Below are 4995 nucleotides of genomic sequence, written 5' to 3'. Positions count from 1 at the left end.
ACATACAAGACAGATTTTGAGTTATACTTTCCTGACTTCAATTTATTTAACAAGTCCTTGCTTTTGTTTTTTCACAAAAAATTTCCTAAATCATGGCTTTGCCACAGAGAGATGGTTGGACGGTGGTCACACATAAACGCAGGCATGCCATTCAGGGCACAGTCTGGCCTCTGCCCCGTCCGTACCACAATACTCAACATCATGCACAGGGAGAGAGAATGCTCTCCTATGCAGAAGCAGTTAAATATGGTGGCCACATGAGGGCAGCAAAGACCATAACTCACCATAGTGAGCCTTATCAGCGGTCTTACAGACCACAATTTTTTGAACCTCGGGCCCGTTCAGGACCCGGTACTTTGATGTTCTGGCAAAAATCCTTTTCGAAGGAACCAAGGGAGAGGGTGCAGGACAGAACACGGGCAGTTCGTTCACACTTGCAAAATAAAAACACAAATCAGAAACAAAACATAAAGCCCAAGCATTCAGATGACCCTAATTTTGTAGTAAAAACTCGCGCCTTATTTAAAATAATTAAATTGGTGCATCACAAAAACAACATCAGCCAGGAACAGCCTCCTGCAATTAATAAAATTGAAAAACATCTGTCGGAGGTCATCAAACCAGCTTTGCCAAACCCCACAACACAAGCCTTTATTGAAGGCAATGCTAAAAACTGGGCCTACACCACCATGCTGATTCTTAAGAGCCATTATGAAGACGCATTGGTGGAGGAAATGGCTAAGCTCCAGCACGTTCCTTCCCAGGGCTGGGAGGAATGCTTTGATACGGCCATTCTGTGGGCTAAACGGGGCATTGGTAGAAGACTGAGGGACAAAACAATACATGAGGCTCATATGTTGGTAGGGGAGAAATGGCAGACCCCTGTTCCTGTTCCTGCTACCGATTCTGGGGAGAGGAGGGAGGAAGCGGAGACCCAAAGTGTCCCTCTTGCTCCTCCTCTCCTAGAAAACACAACGGCTAAAACCGTTACGGTACAGGCTTCGGTGCACACTGGGGAGGATGTACATTCTCTTTCGGGAATATCCACCCCATTAGTAATAAAACCGACTAAAACAGCGTCCACCATGACAGACCCGCTGAACGACTGGTCCCCTGTCAGGGAGGAGGACTCAGACAGCCGTTCAGACATTATGTTTAATTTCCCGGCCTCCCCAAAAGAACAACGGACTCCTCGCGTGCGTCTCAACCCCTGTGTCAGACAGGAACCAGACCTTATCCTTGTTGAGGACCAAGGGGAAGGCGAACAGGGCAATTTCAGCTCACAAAGAGTTACCCTGAGCCCCGACAAAGTCACTAGCCTCAGGACAGCCACACAGGCCCGTTTGAGTGTTGAACTCAACACACCTTCTGGAGTACAATGTGACTCCCAGGAGGACGGGCCTAACAGACACATAAACACGATCAGAAAAATGGTTGAATGGAAGCTGACTGTCCGAAAAAAATGGCTCATTATCGGAGACTCCAATCTGTCTAAAATCCCACCGTTTAAGAATCCTGACCTCCAAATAGAAAGTTACCCGGGGGCTACGTTCAGACACATCGAGGCTGTGATCAATAAAAATACTGCTTCCGCTGACGTGGAACACGTTATTTTGGCGTTAGGGATCAACAGCCGGACGCAGAATGCCAAAGACACTGCCATCAAACAGATGCAGGCGGCTTTGAGAGCGGCAAAAGAAAAGTTCCCTCTGGCACAAATTTGGGTTCCAGAGGTGAACTTTTCAGGAATGCTCCCAACAAGGGAGCAGACACAATTGACCGTCCTGAACGCCTATATCTGTGCCAACCTAAAACATATCCCAGCCCTGTCCAGAACTGAGTTCCACACGGAAAGTGACAATATACACTGGACAGTGGACACTGCCAGAAACATGCTCCAGCACTGGCTCGAATATTTAAAATAAATCTCCCCATAAGCCTGCATGCACAGGAGGGGAATCGAAATGTTGTCATCTTATCCAAAAAATTCCATATTACTCCCCCACAACTTAGCCTGCTCAACAGGGGTTTGACCTTCATTCCATCTGGCAAAATGAGCAGAAAACACCATGTAATGCAAACACGATTCGACCTACAACAATATCATAGGAGACTTAAATTGGCATCTTACTTTCAAAACGACGACGATTCAAATCCCCCTCCGTTTACACCCAAATCGAACTGGGTCCCACCTGCAGACAAATTACCCGCAGAACTTGGCACGTTATTTGAAAGGGATCTGGAATATTTTAAGAAATATTTCAGACCGTCCCGGGAAGAGCCTAACCTCACCGCGGCGGAAATTAATGCTCTAAAACAACTAAAGGACAATAAGCAGATGGTCATTAAACCTGCAGACAAGGGCAGTGCAATAGTAATATGGGACCGGGAACAATATTTATGGGAGGGATACAGACAATTGAACGACCCCAAATATTACAAGAAATTGGATAGACCCATTTATTTGGATACAATACCCATGGTTAAAGATATAGTCCAATCTCTATATTCAAAAAAATATATCAACGCAAAACAAAAGTCCTACCTGATGGGGAACGGGGAACCTAGAAATAGGAGGTTTTACATGCTCCCCAAAATACACAAAGACCCAGCTAAATGGAGCAAACCCTACGAAATTCCCCCAGGTAGGCCTATTGTATCCGATTGCGGCAGTGAAACGTACTACACGGCCGAATTCTTAGATTTTTACTTAAATCCCCTCTCGATTGGCCACCCCAGCTATATAAAAGACACGTATGATTTTGTCCAGAAAGTCAAAGGACTTAAAATTCCCCAAAAGGCTATCTTGTTCACTATGGACATAGATAGCCTTTACACAAACATTGACATCCAAGAAGGAATACAGGCCATTAAAAATATTTTCCAAAGAAATCCGGACACCTCCAGACCTGACAAAGAAATTATCCGATTATTAGATATAAATCTAAACCGAAATGATTTCGAGTTTAACGGGGAATTTTTCCTGCAAATCAAAGGCACGGCGATGGGCAAGAAGTTTGCCCCAGCCTATGCCAACATATTTATGGCAGAGTGGGAAGCTTCGGCCTTATCCCGATGCCACAAACAGCCCCTCCACTATTTCAGGTATCTGGACGATATCTGGGGAGTATGGACTCACTCTGAGGATGAATTCAAGGAATTTGTGACCACACTAAATAACCATAACCCATCTATAAAATTAAAATACACCACCAGTCAGCTATCGATAGACTTTTTAGACACCACGACTTACAAAGGTCCAGATTTCAATTCGACACAAAAATTGGACATAAAAGTCTTCTTCAAAGAAACTGACACGCATGCCCTACTGCATAAAAGGAGTTTCCACCCCAAACACACTTACTCCGGCCTTATTAAGTCGCAACTCCTGAGGTTCCATCGCATATGCACCCGGGAACAGGACTTCACAGAAGCGACGCAAACCCTCTTTAAAGCACTCAGGCCCAGAGGATATAATAGGTCCTTCTTGAGGAAGGTTTTTAAATCCTACCGGACAAGAGGGACCCCGGCAGAGGGCACCAGCGTGCCCCTCGTCCTGACATTCTCCTCGGCCGCTCTGAAACTGACCAGAGAGGTAAAGTCTAATTTCCAGAGCATATTGGGACAAACACAAATATTTAAGGACCACAAAGTCATTGCAGCATTCAGAAAAAACAAAAGTTTACAGGACCATCTAATCAGAGCTAAACTTCATCCTCTCCATAACACGAAACCCAAACATCAGGGACAATATTGGGAACAAAAGGAATTCGTACAAAACAAATTCACAAAAGAGGTTTTCTATACTCACCGATTAGGCACGGTACACAGTAAAAACTGCATTTATCTGGTCACCTGTAAACAATGTGGAGCCCAATATGTGGGAGAGACGGGCAACACCATTCTGGTTAGAATGACACAACATAAATACAATATCCTAAGAGAAAGAGAAAAGAACACTTATCTGGTACAGCACTTCCTGAGCCACGGATGGGGGTCCTTCCGGGTCACGGTCCTGGAGGCCAACCTGCAGTGGTCCGTGCTTCAGAGAAAAAGGGCAGAGAGAATTTGGATTAATAAATTAGGCACTACATATCCCCAAGGCCTGAATGAGAAGTGAATCCAGTTGAGTGAGCAACATTGATGGCCTGTGCACATAGGTTAGCACCTACCCTCCTAAGCCCTAACCCTAACCCTAACCCCAATCCTAACCCTAATCCTAACCCTAATCCTAACCCTAACCCAAACCCTAATCCTAACCCTAACCCCAACCCTAATCATAACCCTAACCCCAACCCTGATCCTAACCCTAATCCTAACCCTAACCCCAACCCTAATCCTAACCCTAACCCCAACCCCAACCCTAATCCCAACCCTAAACCTAACCCCAACCCTGATCCTAACCCTAATCCCATCCCCAACCCTAATCCCAACCCTGATCCTAACCCCAACCCTAACCCTGATCCTAACCCCAACCCTGATCCTAACCCAAACCCTAATCCTAACCCCAACCCTAACCCCAACCCTAATCCTAAACCTAAACCTAATCCTAACTCTAACCCCAACCCCAACCCTAACCCCAACCCCAACCCTAATCCTAATCCTAATCCTAACCCTAACCCTAACCCCAACCCTAATCCTAACCCTTAACCCCAACCGCTAACCCCAACCCTAACCCTAATCCCAACCCTAAACCTAACCCCAACCCTGATCCTAACCCTAATCCCATCCCCAACCCTAATCCCAACCCTGATCCTAACCCCAACCCTAACCCTGATCCTAACCCCAACCCTGATCCTAACCCCAGCCCTAATCCTAACCCCAACCCTAACCCCAACCCTAATCCTAAACCTAATCCTAACCCCAACCCCAACCCCAACCCTAACCCTAACCCCAACCCCAACCCTAATCCTAATCCTAACCCTAACCCTAACCCTAACCCCAACCCTAATCCTAACCCTTAACCCCAACCGCTAACCCCAACCCTAACCCTAA

Source organism: Pangasianodon hypophthalmus, chromosome 27 (assembly GCF_027358585.1).
Source record: "Pangasianodon hypophthalmus isolate fPanHyp1 chromosome 27, fPanHyp1.pri, whole genome shotgun sequence".
Lineage (NCBI taxonomy): Eukaryota > Metazoa > Chordata > Actinopteri > Siluriformes > Pangasiidae > Pangasianodon > Pangasianodon hypophthalmus.
This window is presented reverse-complemented; position numbering follows the sequence as displayed.